Source organism: Heptranchias perlo, unplaced genomic scaffold, assembly GCF_035084215.1.
Source record: "Heptranchias perlo isolate sHepPer1 unplaced genomic scaffold, sHepPer1.hap1 HAP1_SCAFFOLD_408, whole genome shotgun sequence".
In the NCBI taxonomy this organism is placed as follows: Eukaryota; Metazoa; Chordata; class Chondrichthyes; order Hexanchiformes; family Hexanchidae; genus Heptranchias; species Heptranchias perlo.
Window position 1 is genome coordinate 145,916 of NW_027139420.1, and position 16,155 is coordinate 162,070.

Consider the following 16,155-nt stretch of genomic DNA (forward strand, 5'->3'; position numbering starts at 1 on the left):
GACTGGAGGTGATTGGTGTCAGTGACTGTGGGATTGGTTTATATCAGAGTGGAGGAGATTGGTGTCAGTGACTGTGGGATTGGTTTATATCAGAGTGGAGGAGATTGGTGTCAGTGACTGTGGGGTTGGTTTATATCAGAGTGGAGGTGATTGGTGTCAGTGACTGTGGGATTGGTTTATATCAGTGTGGAGGAGATTGGTGTCAGTGACTGTGGGGTTGGTTTATATCAGAGTGGAGGAGATTGGTGTCAGTGACTGTGGGATTGGTTTATATCAGAGTGGAGGAGATTGGTGTCAGTGAGTGTGGGGTTGGTTTATATCAGTGTGGAGGTGATTGCTGTCAGTGACTGTGGGGTTGGTTTATATCAGAGTGGAGGAGATTGGTGTCAGTGACTGTGGGATTGGTTTATATCAGAGTGGAGGAGATTGGTGTCAGTGACTGTGGGATTGGTTTATATCAGTGTGGAGGTGATTGGTGTCAGTGACTGTGGGATTGGTTTATATCAGAGTGGAGGTGATTGGTGTCAGTGACTGTGGGATTGGTTTATATCAGAGTGGAGGAGATTGGTGTCAGTGACTGTGGGATTGGTTTATATCAGAGTGGAGGTGATTGGTGTCAGTGACTGTGGGATTGGTTTATATCAGAGTGGAGGTGATTGGTGTCAGTGACTGTGGGATTGGTTTATATCAGAGTGGAGGTGATTGGTGTCAGTGACTGTGGGATTGGTTTATATCAGAGTCCAGGAGATTGGTGTCAGTGACTGTTGGATTGGTTTATATCAGAGTGGAGGAGATTGGTGTCAGAGACTGTGGGGTTGGTTTATATCAGAGTGGAGGTGATTGGTGTCAGTGACTGTGGGATTGGTTTATATCAGAGTGGAGGAGATTGGTGTCAGTGACTGTGGGGTTGGTTTATATCAGAGTGGAGGAGATTGGTGTCAGTGACTGTGGGATTGGTTTATATCAGACTGGAGGTGATTGGTGTCAGTGACTGTGGGATTGGTTTATATCAGAGTGGAGGAGATTGGTGTCAGTGACTGTGGGATTGGTTTATATCAGAGTGGAGGAGATTGGTGTCAGTGACTGTGGGGTTGGTTTATATCAGAGTGGAGGTGATTGGTGTCAGTGACTGTGGGATTGGTTTATATCAGTGTGGAGGAGATTGGTGTCAGTGACTGTGGGGTTGGTTTATATCAGAGTGGAGGAGATTGGTGTCAGTGACTGTGGGATTGGTTTATATCAGAGTGGAGGAGATTGGTGTCAGTGACTGTGGTGTTGGTTTATATCAGAGTGGAGGAGATTGGTGTCAGTGACTGTGGGGTTGGTTTATATCAGAGTGGAGGTGATTGGTGTCAGTGACTGTGGGATTGGTTTATATCAGAGTGGAGGTGATTGGTGTCAGTGACTGTGGAGATTGGTTTATATCAGAGTGGAGGTGATTGGTGTCAGTGACTGTGGGATTGGTTTATATCAGAGTGGAGGTGATTGGTGTCAGTGACTGTGGGATTGGTTTATATCAGAGTGGAGGTGATTGGTGTCAGTGACTGTGGAGATTGGTTTATATCAGAGTGGAGGAGATTGGTGTCAGTGACTGTGGGATTGGTTTATATCAGTGTGGAGGTGATTGGTGTCAGTGACTGTGGGATTGGTTTATATCAGTGTGGAGGAGATTGGTGTCAGTGACTGTGGGATTGGTTTATATCAGAGTGGAGGAGATTGGTGTCAGTGACTGTGGAGATTGGTTTATATCAGTGTGGAGGTGATTGGTGTCAGTGACTGTGGGATTGGTTTATATCAGAGTGGAGGAGATTGGTGTCAGTGACTGTGGGATTGGTTTATATCAGAGTGGAGGTGATTGGTGTCAGTGACTGTGGGGTTGGTTTATATCAGAGTGGAGGTGATTGGTGTCAGTGACTGTGGGATTGGTTTATATCAGAGTGGAGGTGATTGGTGTCAGTGACTGTGGGATTGGTTTATTTCAGAGTGGAGGTGATTGGTGTCAGTGACTGTGGGATTGGTTTATATCAGTGTGGAGGTGATTGGTGTCAGTGACTGTGGGGTTGGTTTATATCAGAGTGGAGGAGATTGGTGTCAGTGACTGTGGGATTGGTTTATATCAGAGTGGAGGAGATTGGTGTCAGTGACTGTGGGATTGGTTTATATCAGAGTGGAGGTGATTGGTGTCAGTGACTGTGGGGTTGGTTTATATCAGAGTGGAGGAGATTGGTGTCAGTGACTGTGGGATTGGTTTATATCAGAGTGGAGGAGATTGGTGTCAGTGACTGTGGGATTGGTTTATATCAGAGTGGAGGAGATTGGTGTCAGTGACTGTGGGATTGGTTTATATCAGAGTGGAGGAGATTGGTGTCAGTGACTGTGGGATTGGTTTATATCAGAGTGGAGGAGATTGGTGTCAGTGACTGTGGGATTGGTTTATATCAGAGTGGAGGTGATTGGTGTCAGTGACTGTGGGGTTGGTTTATATCAGAGTGGAGGTGATTGGTGTCAGTGACTGTGGGATTGGTTTATATCAGAGTGGAGGAGATTGGTGACAGTGACTGTGGGATTGGTTTATATCAGAGTGGAGGTGATTGGTGTCAGTGACTGTGGGATTGGTTTATATCAGAGTGGAGGAGATTGGTTTCAGTGACTGTGGGGTTGGTTTATATCAGAGTGGAGGTGATTGGTGTCAGTGACTGTGGGATTGGTTTATATCAGAGTGGAGGAGATTGGTGTCAGTGACTGTGGGATTGGTTTATATCAGAGTGGAGGTGATTGGTGTCAGTGACTGTGGGGTTGGTTTATATCAGAGTGGAGGTGATTGGTGTCAGTGACTGTGGGATTGGTTTATATCAGAGTGGAGGTGATTGGTGTCAGTGACTGTGGGGTTGGTTTATATCAGAGTGGAGGAGATTGGTGTCAGTGACTGTGGGGTTGGTTTATATCAGAGTGGAGGTGATTGGTGTCAGTGACTGTGGGATTGGTTTATATCAGAGTGGAGGTGATTGGTGTCAGTGACTGTAGGGTTGGTTTATATCAGAGTGGAGGTGATTGGTGTCAGTGACTGTGGGATTGGTTTATATCAGAGTGGAGGAGATTGGTGTCAGTGACTGTGGGATTGGTTTATATCAGAGTGGAGGTGATTGGTGTCAGTGACTGTGGGATTGGTTTATATCAGAGTGGAGGAGATTGGTGTCAGTGACTGTGGGATTGGTTTATTTCAGAGTGGAGGTGATTGGTGTCAGTGACTGTGGGGTTGGTTTATATCAGAGTGGAGGTGATTGGTGTCAGTGACTGTGGGATTGGTTTATATCAGAGTGGAGGAGATTGGTGTCAGTGACTGTGGGGTTGGTTTATATCAGAGTGGAGGTGATTGGTGTCAGTGACTGTGGGATTGGTTTATATCAGAGTGGAGGTGATTGGTGTCAGTGACTGTGGGATTGGTTTATATCAGTGTGGAGGAGATTGGTGTCAGTGACTGTGGGGTTGGTTTATATCAGAGTGGAGGTGATTGGTGTCAGTGACTGTGGGATTGGTTTATATCAGAGTGGAGGTGATTGGTGTCAGTGACTGTGGGATTGGTTTATATCAGAGTGGAGGTGATTGGTGTCAGTGACTGTGGGATTGGTTTATATCAGAGTGGAGGTGATTGGTGTCAGTGACTGTGGGGTTGGTTTAAATCAGTGTGGAGGTGATTGGTGTCAGTGACTGTGGGGTTGGTTTATATCAGAGTGGAGGAGATTGGTGTCAGTGACTGTGGGGTTGGTTTATATCAGAGTGGAGGAGATTGGTGTCAGTGACTGTGGGATTGGTTTATATCAGTGTGGAGGAGATTGGTGTCAGTGTCTGTGGGATTGGTTTATATCAGAGTGGAGGAGATTGGTGTCAGTGACTGTGGGATTGGTTTATATCAGAGTGGAGGTGATTGGTGTCAGTGACTGTGGGATTGGTTTATATCAGAGTGGAGGAGATTGGTGTCAGTGACTGTGGGATTGGTTTATATCAGAGTGGAGGAGATTGGTGTCAGTGACTGTGGGATTGGTTTATATCAGAGTGGAGGAGATTGGTGTCAGTGACTGTGGGATTGGTTTATATAAGAGTGGAGGTGATTGGTGTCAGTGACTGTGGGATTGGTTTATATCAGAGTGGAGGAGATTGGTGACAGTGACTGTGGGATTGGTTTATATCAGAGTGGAGGTGATTGGTGTCAGTGACTGTGGGATTGGTTTATATCAGAGTGGAGGAGATTGGTGTCAGTGACTGTGGGATTGGTTTATATCAGAGTGGAGGAGATTGGTGTCAGTGACTGTGGGATTGGTTTATATCAGAGTGGAGGTGATTGGTGACAGTGACTGTGGGATTGGTTAAAATCAGAGTGGAGGAGATTGGTGTCAGTGACTGTGGGATTGGTTTATATCAGAGTGGAGGTGATTGGTGACAGTGACTGTGGGATTGGTTTATATCAGAGTGGAGGAGATTGGTGTCAGTGACTGTGGGATTGGTTTATATCAGAGTGGAGGTGATTGGTGACAGTGACTGTGGGATTGGTTTATATCAGAGTGGAGGTGATTGGTGTCAGTGACTGTGGGATTGGTTTATATCAGAGTGGAGGAGATTGGTGTCAGTGACTGTGGGGTTGGTTTATATCAGAGTGGAGGTGATTGGTGTCAGTGACTGTGGGATTGGTTTATATCAGAGTGGAGGAGATTGGTGTCAGTGACTGTGGGGTTGGTTTATATCAGAGTGGAGGAGATTGGTGTCAGTGACTGTGGGATTGGTTTATATCAGAGTGGAGGTGATTGGTGACAGTGACTGTGGGATTGGTTTATATCAGAGTGGAGGAGATTGGTGTCAGTGACTGTGGGATTGGTTTATATCAGAGTGGAGGTGATTGGTGTCAGTGACTGTGGGATTGGTTTATATCAGAGTGGAGGAGATTGGTGTCAGTGACTGTGGGGTTGGTTTATATCAGAGTGGAGGTGATTGGTGTCAGTGACTGTGGGATTGGTTTATATCAGAGTGGAGGAGATTGGTGTCAGTGACTGTGGGGTTGGTTTATATCAGAGTGGAGGTGATTGGTGTCAGTGACTGTGGGATTGGTTTATATCAGAGTGGAGGAGATTGGTGTCAGTGACTGTGGGGTTGGTTTATATCAGAGTGGAGGAGATTGGTGTCAGTGACTGTGGGATTGGTTTATATCAGACAGGAGGAGATTGGTGTCAGTGACTGTGGGGTTGGTTTATATCAGAGTGGAGGAGATTGGTGTCAGTGACTGTGGGATTGGTTTATATCAGACAGGAGGAGATTGGTGTCAGTGACTGTGGGATTGGTTTATATCAGAGTGGAGGTGATTGGTGTCCGTGACTGTGGGATTGGTTTATATCAGAGTGGAGGTGATTGGTGTCAGTGACTGTGGGATTGGTTTATATCAGAGTGGAGGTGATTGGTGTCAGTGACTGTGGGATTGGTTTATATCAGAGTGGAGGTGATTGGTGTCAGTGACTGTGGGATTGGTTTATATCAGAGTGGAGGTGATTGGTGTCAGTGACTGTGGGGTTGGTTTATATCAGAGTGGAGGAGATTGGTGTCAGTGACTGTGGGGTTGGTTTATATCAGAGTGGAGGAGATTGGTGTCAGTGACTGTGGGGATTGGTTTATATCAGTGTGGAGGTGATTGGTGTCAGTGACTGTGGGATTGGTTTATATCAGTGTGGAGGTGATTGGTGTCAGTGACTGTGGGATTGGTTTATATCAGAGTGGTGGAGATTGGTGTCAGTGACTGTGGGATTGGTTTATATCAGTGTGGAGGTGATTGGTGTCAGTGACTGTGGGATTGGTTTATATCAGAGTGGAGGTGATTGGTGTCAGTGACTGTGGGGTTGGTTTATATCAGAGTGGAGGAGATTGGTGTCAGTGACTGTGGGATTGGTTTATATCAGTGTGGAGGTGATTGGTGTCAGTGACTGTGGGATTGGTTTATATCAGTGTGGAGGTGATTGGTGTCAGTGACTGTGGGATTGGTTTATATCAGAGTGGAGGTGATTGGTGTCAGTGACTGTGGGATTGGTTTATATCAGAGTGGAGGAGATTGGTGTCAGTGACTGTGGGATTGGTTTATATCAGTGTGGAGGTGATTGGTGTCAGTGACTGTGGGATTGGTTTATATCAGAGTGGAGGTGATTGGTGTCAGTGACTGTGGGATTGGTTTATATCAGAGTGGAGGTGATTGGTGTCAGTGACTGTGGGATTGGTTTATATCAGAGTGGAGGAGATTGGTGTCAGTGACTGTGGGATTGGTTTATATCAGAGTGGAGGAGATTGGTGTCAGTGACTGTGGGATTGGTTTATATCAGAGTGGAGGTGATTGGTGTCAGTGACTGTGGGATTGGTTTATATCAGAGTGGAGGAGATTGGTGTCAGTGACTGTGGGATTGGTTTATATCAGAGTGGAGGAGATTGGTGTCAGTGACTGTGGGATTGGTTTATATCAGAGTGGAGGAGATTGGTGTCAGTGACTGTGGGGTTGGTTTATATCAGAGTGGAGGAGATTGGTGTCAGTGACTGTGGGGTTGGTTTATATCAGATTGGAGGAGATTGGTGTCAGTGACTGTGGGATTGGTTTATATCAGAGTGGAGGTGATTGGTGTCAGTGACTGTGGGATTGGTTTATATCAGAGTGGAGGTGATTGGTGTCAGTGACTGTGGGGTTGGTTTATATCAGAGTGGAGTAGATTGGTGTCAGTGACTGTGGGATTGGTTTATATCAGAGTGGAGGAGATTGGTGTCAGTGACTGTGGGGTTGGTTTATATCAGTGTGGAGGTGATTGGTGTCAGTGACTGTGGGATTGGTTTATATCAGAGTGGAGGAGATTGGTGTCAGTGACTGTGGGGTTGGTTTATATCAGTGTGGAGGTGATTGGTGTCAGTGACTGTGGGGTTGGTTTATATCAGAGTGGAGGAGATTGGTGTCAGTGACTGTGGGATTGGTTTATATCAGAGTGGAGGAGATTGGTGTCAGTGACTGTGGGATTGGTTTATATCAGTGTGGAGGTGATTGGTGTCAGTGACTGTGGGATTGGTTTATATCAGAGTGGAGGTGATTGGTGTCAGTGACTGTGGGATTGGTTTATATCAGAGTGGAGGAGATTGGTGTCAGTGACTGTGGGATTGGTTTATATCAGAGTGGAGGTGATTGGTGTCAGTGACTGTGGGATTGGTTTATATCAGAGTGGAGGTGATTGGTGTCAGTGACTGTGGGATTGGTTTATATCAGAGTGGAGGAGATTGGTGTCAGTGACTGTGGGATTGGTTTATATCAGAGTGGAGGAGATTGGTGTCAGTGACTGTGGGGTTGGTTTATATCAGAGTGGAGGAGATTGGTGTCAGTGACTGTGGGATTGGTTTATATCAGAGTGGAGGAGATTGTTGTCAGTGACTGTGGGGTTGGTTAAGATCAGAGTGGAGGAGATTGGTGTCAGTGACTGTGGGATTGGTTTATATCAGACTGGAGGTGATTGGTGTCAGTGACTGTGGGATTGGTTTATATCAGAGTGGAGGAGATTGGTGTCAGTGACTGTGGGGTTGGTTTATATCAGAGTGGAGGTGATTGGTGTCAGTGACTGTGGGATTGGTTTATATCAGTGTGGAGGAGATTGGTGTCAGTGACTGTGGGGTTGGTTTATATCAGAGTGGAGGAGATTGGTGTCAGTGACTGTGGGATTGGTTTATATCAGAGTGGAGGAGATTGGTGTCAGTGACTGTGGGGTTGGTTTATATCAGAGTGGAGGAGATTGGTGTCAGTGACTGTGGGGTTGGTTTATATCAGAGTGGAGGTGATTGGTGTCAGTGACTGTGGGATTGGTTTATATCAGAGTGGAGGTGATTGGTGTCAGTGACTGTGGAGATTGGTTTATATCAGAGTGGAGGTGATTGGTGTCAGTGACTGTGGGATTGGTTTATATCAGAGTGGAGGAGATTGGTGTCAGTGACTGTGGGATTGGTTTATATCAGAGTGGAGGTGATTGGTGTCAGTGACTGTGGGGTTGGTTTATATCAGAGTGGAGGAGATTGGTGTCAGTGACTGTGGGATTGGTTTATATCAGAGTGGAGGAGATTGGTGTCAGTGACTGTGGGATTGGTTTATATCAGAGTGGAGGTGATTGGTGTCAGTGACTGTGGGATTGGTTTATATCAGAGTGGAGGAGATTGGTGTCAGTGACTGTGGGATTGGTTTATATCAGAGTGGAGGAGATTGGTGTCAGTGACTGTGGGATTGGTTTATATCAGAGTGGAGGTGATTGGTGTCAGTGACTGTGGGGTTGGTTTATATCAGAGTGGAGGTGATTGGTGTCAGTGACTGTGGGATTGGTTTATATCAGAGTGGAGGAGATTGGTGTCAGTGACTGTGGGGTTGGTTTATATCAGAGTGGAGGTGATTGGTGTCAGTGACTGTGGGGTTGGTTTATATCAGAGTGGAGGAGATTGGTGTCAGTGACTGTGGGATTGGTTTATATCAGAGTGGAGGAGATTGGTGTCAGTGACTGTGGGATTGGTTTATATCAGAGTGGAGGTGATTGGTGTCAGTGACTGTGGGATTGGTTTATATCAGAGTGGAGGAGATTGGTTTCAGTGACTGTGGGGTTGGTTTATATCAGAGTGGAGGTGATTGGTGTCAGTGACTGTGGGATTGGTTTATATCAGAGTGGAGGAGATTGGTGTCAGTGACTGTGGGATTGGTTTATATCAGAGTGGAGGTGATTGGTGTCAGTGACTGTGGGGTTGGTTTATATCAGAGTGGAGGTGATTGGTGTCAGTGACTGTGGGATTGGTTTATATCAGAGTGGAGGTGATTGGTGTCAGTGACTGTGGGGTTGGTTTATATCAGAGTGGAGGAGATTGGTGTCAGTGACTGTGGGGTTGGTTTATATCAGAGTGGAGGGGATTGGTGTCAGTGACTGTGGGATTGGTTTATATCAGTGTGGAGGTGATTGGTGTCAGTGACTGTGGGATTGGTTTATATCAGAGTGGAGGTGATTGGTGTCAGTGACTGTGGGATTGGTTTATATCAGAGTGGAGGAGATTGGTGTCAGTGACTGTGGGATTGGTTTATATCAGAGTGGAGGTGATTGGTGTCAGTGACTGTGGGATTGGTTTATATCAGAGTGGAGGTGATTGGTGTCAGTGACTGTGGGATTGGTTTATATCAGAGTGGAGGAGATTGGTGTCAGTGACTGTGGGATTGGTTTATATCAGAGTGGAGGAGATTGGTGTCAGTGACTGTGGGGTTGGTTTATATCAGAGTGGAGGTGATTGGTGTCAGTGACTGTGGGATTGGTTTATATCAGAGTGGAGGAGATTGGTGTCAGTGACTGTGGGGTTGGTTTATATCAGAGTGGAGGAGATTGGTGTCAGTGACTGTGGGATTGGTTTATATCAGACTGGAGGTGATTGGTGTCAGTGACTGTGGGATTGGTTCATATCAGAGTGGAGGTGATTGGTGTCAGTGACTGTGGGATTGGTTTATATCAGAGTGGAGGTGATTGGTGTCAGTGACTGTGGGATTGGTTTATATCAGAGTGGAGGTGATTGGTGTCAGTGACTGTGGAGATTGGTTTATATCAGAGTGGAGGAGATTGGTGTCAGTGACTGTGGGATTGGTTTATATCAGTGTGGAGGAGATTGGTGTCAGTGACTGTGGGATTGGTTTATATCAGAGTGGAGGAGATTGGTGTCAGTGACTGTGGAGATTGGTTTATATCAGTGTGGAGGTGATTGGTGTCAGTGACTGTGGGATTGGTTTATATCAGAGTGGAGGAGATTGGTGTCAGTGACTGTGGGATTGGTTTATATCAGAGTGGAGGTGATTGGTGTCAGTGACTGTGGGGTTGGTTTATATCAGAGTGGAGGAGATTGGTGTCAGTGACTGTGGGATTGGTTTATATCAGAGTGGAGGAGATTGGTGTCAGTGACTGTGGGATTGGTTTATATCAGAGTGGAGGAGATTGGTGTCAGTGACTGTGGGATTGGTTTATATCAGAGTGGAGGTGATTGGTGTCAGTGACTGTGGGATTGGTTTATATCAGAGTGGAGGAGATTGGTGTCAGTGACTGTGGGATTGGTTTATATCAGAGTGGAGGAGATTGGTGTCAGTGACTGTGGGATTGGTTTATATCAGAGTGGAGGTGATTGGTGTCAGTGACTGTGGGGTTGGTTTATATCAGAGTGGAGGTGATTGGTGTCAGTGACTGTGGGATTGGTTTATATCAGAGTGGAGGAGATTGGTGTCAGTGACTGTGGGGTTGGTTTATATCAGAGTGGAGGTGATTGGTGTCAGTGACTGTGGGGTTCGTTTATATCAGAGTGGAGGAGATTGGTGTCAGTGACTGTGGGATTGGTTTATATCAGAGTGGAGGAGATTGGTGTCAGTGACTGTGGGATTGGTTTATATCAGAGTGGAGGTGATTGGTGTCAGTGACTGTGGGATTGGTTTATATCAGAGTGGAGGAGATTGGTTTCAGTGACTGTGGGGTTGGTTTATATCAGAGTGGAGGTGATTGGTGTCAGTGACTGTGGGATTGGTTTTTTCAGAGTGGAGGAGATTGGTGTCAGTGACTGTGGGATTGGTTTATATCAGAGTGGAGGTGATTGGTGTCAGTGACTGTGGGATTGGTTTATATCAGAGTGGAGGAGATTGGTGTCAGTGACTGTGGGATTGGTTTATATCAGAGTGGAGGTGATTGGTGTCAGTGACTGTGGGATTGGTTTATATCAGAGTGGAGGTGATTGGTGTCAGTGACTGTGGGGTTGGTTTATATCAGAGTGGAGGAGATTGGTGTCAGTGACTGTGGGATTGGTTTATTTCAGAGTGGAGGTGATTGGTGTCAGTGACTGTGGGGTTGGTTTATATCAGAGTGGAGGTGATTGGTGTCAGTGACTGTGGGATTGGTTTATATCAGAGTGGAGGAGATTGGTGTCAGTGACTGTGGGGTTGGTTTATATCAGAGTGGAGGTGATTGGTGTCAGTGACTGTGGGGTTGGTTTATATCAGAGTGGAGGTGATTGGTGTCAGTGACTGTGGGGTTGGTTTATATCAGAGTGGAGGTGATTGGTGTCAGTGACTGTGGGGTTGGTTTATATCAGAGTGGAGGAGATTGGTGTCAGTGACTGTGGGGTTGGTTTATATCAGAGTGGAGGAGATTGGTGTCAGTGACTGTGGGATTGGTTTATATCAGAGTGGAGGTGATTGGTGTCAGTGACTGTGGGGTTGGTTTATATCAGAGTGGAGGTGATTGGTGTCAGTGACTGTGGGATTGGTTTATATCAGTGTGTAGGTGATTGGTGTCAGTGACTGTGGGATTGGTTTATATCAGTGTGGAGGTGATTGGTGTCAGTGACTGTGGGATTGGTTTATATCAGAGTGGAGGTGATTGGTGTCAGTGACTGTGGGATTGGTTTATATCAGTGTGGATGAGATTGGTGTCAGTGACTTTGGGATTGGTTTATATCAGAGTGGAGGTGATTGGTGTCAGTGACTGTGGGATTGGTTTATATCAGAGTGGAGGTGATTCGTGTCAGTGACTGTGGGATTGGTTTATATCAGTGTGGAGGTGATTGGTGTCAGTGACTGTGGGATTGGTTTATATCAGAGTGGAGGAGATTGGTGTCAGTGACTGTGGGATTGGTTTATATCAGAGTGGAGGTGATTGGTGTCAGTGACTGTGGGATTGGTTTATATCAGAGTGGAGGTGATTGGTGTCAGTGACTGTGGGGTTGGTTTATATCAGAGTGGAGGTGATTGGTGTCAGTGACTGTGGGGTTGGTTTATATCAGAGTGGAGGAGATTGGTGTCAGTGACTGTGGGATTGGTTTCTATCAGTGTGGAGGTGATTGGTGTCAGTGACTGTGGGGTTGGTTTATATCAGAGTGGAGGTGATTGGTGTCTGTGACTGTGGGATTGGTTTATATCAGTGTGGAGGTGATTGGTGTCAGTGACTGTGGGATTGGTTTATATCAGAGTGGAGGTGATTGGTGTCAGTGACTGTGGGATTGGTTTATATCAGAGTGGAGGTGATTGGTGTCAGTGACTGTGGGGTTGGTTTATATCAGAGTGGAGGAGATTGGTGTCAGTGACTGTGGGATTGGTTTATATCAGTGTGGAGGTGATTGGTGTCAGTGACTGTGGGATTGGTTTATATCAGTGTGGAGGTGATTGGTGTCAGTGACTGTGGGATTGGTTTATATCAGAGTGGAGGAGATTGGTGTCAGTGACTGTGCGATTGGTTTATATCAGAGTGGAGGTGATTGGTGTCAGTGACTGTGCGATTGGTTTATATCAGAGTGGAGGTGATTGGTGTCAGTGACTGTGCGATTGGTTTATATCAGAGTGGAGGTGATTGGTGTCAGTGACTGTGGGATTGGTTTATATCAGTGTGGAGGAGATTGGTGTCGGTGACTGTGGGGTTGGTTTATATCAGAGTGGAGGAGATTGGTGTCAGTGACTGTGGGATTGGTTTATATCAGTGTGGAGGAGATTGGTGTCAGTGACTGTGGGATTGGTTTATATCAGTGTGGAGGTGATTGGTGTCAGTGACTGTGGGATTGGTTTATATCAGAGTGGAGGTGATTGGTGTCAGTGACTGTGGGATTGGTTTATATCAGAGTGGAGGTGATTGGTGTCAGTGACTGTGGGATTGGTTTATATCAGTGTGGAGGTGATTGGTGTCAGTGACTGTGGGATTGGTTTATATCAGTGTGGAGGTGATTGGTGTCAGTGACTGTGGGATTGGTTTATATCAGAGTGGAGGTGATTGGTGTCAGTGACTGTGGGATTGGTTTATATCAGAGTGGAGGTGATTGGTGTCAGTGACTGTGGGATTGGTTTATATCAGTGTGGATGAGATTGGTGTCAGTGACTTTGGGATTGGTTTATATCAGAGTGGAGGTGATTGGTGTCAGTGACTGTGGGATTGGTTTATATCAGAGTGGAGGTGATTCGTGTCAGTGACTGTGGGATTGGTTTATATCAGTGTGGAGGTGATTGGTGTCAGTGACTGTGGGATTGGTTTATATCAGAGTGGAGGAGATTGGTGTCAGTGACTGTGGGATTGGTTTATATCAGAGTGGAGGTGATTGGTGTCAGTGACTGTGGGATTGGTTTATATCAGAGTGGAGGTGATTGGTGTCAGTGACTGTGGGGTTGGTTTATATCAGAGTGGAGGTGATTGGTGTCAGTGACTGTGGGGTTGGTTTATATCAGAGTGGAGGAGATTGGTGTCAGTGACTGTGGGATTGGTTTATATCAGTGTGGAGGTGATTGGTGTCAGTGACTGTGGGGTTGGTTTATATCAGAGTGGAGGTGATTGGTGTCTGTGACTGTGGGATTGGTTTATATCAGTGTGGAGGTGATTGGTGTCAGTGACTGTGGGATTGGTTTATATCAGAGTGGAGGTGATTGGTGTCAGTGACTGTGGGATTGGTTTATATCAGAGTGGAGGTGATTGGTGTCAGTGACTGTGGGGTTGGTTTATATCAGAGTGGAGGAGATTGGTGTCAGTGACTGTGGGATTGGTTTATATCAGTGTGGAGGTGATTGGTGTCAGTGACTGTGGGATTGGTTTATATCAGTGTGGAGGTGATTGGTGTCAGTGACTGTGGGATTGGTTTATATCAGAGTGGAGGAGATTGGTGTCAGTGACTGTGCGATTGGTTTATATCAGAGTGGAGGTGATTGGTGTCAGTGACTGTGCGATTGGTTTATATCAGAGTGGAGGTGATTGGTGTCAGTGACTGTGCGATTGGTTTATATCAGAGTGGAGGTGATTGGTGTCAGTGACTGTGGGATTGGTTTATATCAGTGTGGAGGAGATTGGTGTCGGTGACTGTGGGGTTGGTTTATATCAGAGTGGAGGAGATTGGTGTCGGTGACTGTGGGATTGGTTTATATCAGTGTGGAGGAGATTGGTGTCAGTGACTGTGGGATTGGTTTATATCAGTGTGGAGGTGATTGGTGTCAGTGACTGTGGGATTGGTTTATATCAGAGTGGAGGTGATTGGTGTCAGTGACTGTGGGATTGGTTTATATCAGAGTGGAGGTGATTGGTGTCAGTGACTGTGGGATTGGTTTACATCAGTGTGGAGGTGATTGGTGTCAGTGACTGTGGGATTGGTTTATATCAGTGTGGAGGTGATTGGTGTCAGTGACTGTGGGATTGGTTTATATCAGAGTGGAGGTGATTGGTGTCAGTGACTGTGGGATTGGTTTATATCAGAGTGGAGGTGATTGGTGTCAGTGACTGTGGGATTGGTTTATATCAGAGTGGAGGTGATTGGTGTCAGTGACTGTGGGATTGGTTTATATCAGAGTGGAGGTGATTGGTGTCAGTGACTGTGGGATTGGTTTATATCAGAGTGGAGGTGATTGGTGTCAGTGACTGTGGGATTGGTTTATATCAGTGTGGAGGTGATTGGTGTCAGTGACTGTGGGATTGGTTTATATCAGAGTGGAGGTGATTGGTGTCAGTGACTGTGGGATTGGTTTATATCAGAGTGGAGGTGATTGGTGTCAGTGATTGTGGGATTGGTTTATATCAGTGTGGAGGTGATTGGTGTCAGTGACTGTGGGGATTGGTTTATATCAGAGTGGAGGAGATTGGTGTCAGTGACTGTGGGATTGGTTTATATCAGAGTGGAGGTGATTGGTGTCAGTGACTGTGGGATTGGTTTATATCAGAGTGGAGGAGATTGGTATCAGTGACTGTGGGATTGGTTTATATCAGAGTGGAGGAGATTGGTGTCAGTGACTGTGGGATTGGTTTATATCAGAGTGGAGGTGATTGGTGTCAGTGACTGTGGGATTGGTTTATATCAGTGTGGAGGTGATTGGTGTCAGTGACTGTGGGGTTGGTTTATATCAGAGTGGAGGAGATTGGTGTCAGTGACTGTGGGATTGGTTTATATCAGTGTGGAGGTGATTGGTGTCAGTGACTGTGGGATTGGTTTATATCAGAGTGGAGGTGATTGGTGTCAGTGACTGTGGGGATTGGTTTATATCAGAGTGGAGGAGATTGGTGTCAGTGACTGTGGGATTGGTTTATATCAGAGTGGAGGAGATTGGTGTCAGTGACTGTGGGGTTGGTTTATATCAGAGTGGAGGAGATTGGTGTCAGTGACTGTGGGATTGGTTTATATCAGAGTGGAGGTGATTGGTGTCAGTGACTGTGGGATTGGTTTATATCAGTGTGGAGGAGATTGGTGTCAGTGACTGTGGGATTGGTTTATATCAGAGTGGAGGTGATTGGTGTCAGTGACTGTGGGATTGGTTTATATCAGAGTGGAGGTGATTGGTGTCAGTGACTGTGGGATTGGTTTATATCAGAGTGGAGGAGATTGGTGTCAGTGACTGTGGGATTGGTTTATATCAGTGTGGAGGTGATTGGTGTCAGTGACTGTGGGATTGGTTTATATCAGTGTGGAGGTGATTGGTGTCAGTGACTGTGGGATTGGTTTATATCAGAGTGGAGGAGATTGGTGTCAGTGACTGTGGGATTGGTTTATATCAGAGTGGAGGAGATTGGTGTCAGTGACTGTGGGATTGGTTTATATCAGTGTGGAGGAGATTGGTGTCAGTGACTGTGGGATTGGTTTATATCAGAGTGGAGGTGATTGGTGTCAGTGACTGTGGGATTGGTTTCTATCAGTGTGGAGGTGATTGGTGTCAGTGACTGTGGGGTTGGTTTATATCAGAGTGGAGGTGATTGGTGTCAGTGACTGTGGGATTGGTTTATATCAGAGTGGAGGTGATTGGTGTCAGTGACTGTGGGATTGGTTTATATCAGAGTGGAGGTGATTGGTGTCAGTGACTGTGGGGTTGGTTTATATCAGAGTGGAGGTGATTGGTGTCAGTGACTGTGGGATTGGTTTATATCAGAGTGGAGGTGATTGGTGTCAGTGACTGTGGGATTGGTTTATATCAGAGTGGAGGAGATTGGTGTCAGTGACTGTGGGATTGGTTTATATCAGAGTGGAGGTGATGGGTGTCAGTGACTGTGGGATTGGTTTATATCAGAGTGGAGGAGATTGGTGTCAGTGACTGTGGGATTGGTTTATATCAGAGTGGAGGTGATTGGTGTCAGTGACTGTGGGATTGGTTTATATCAG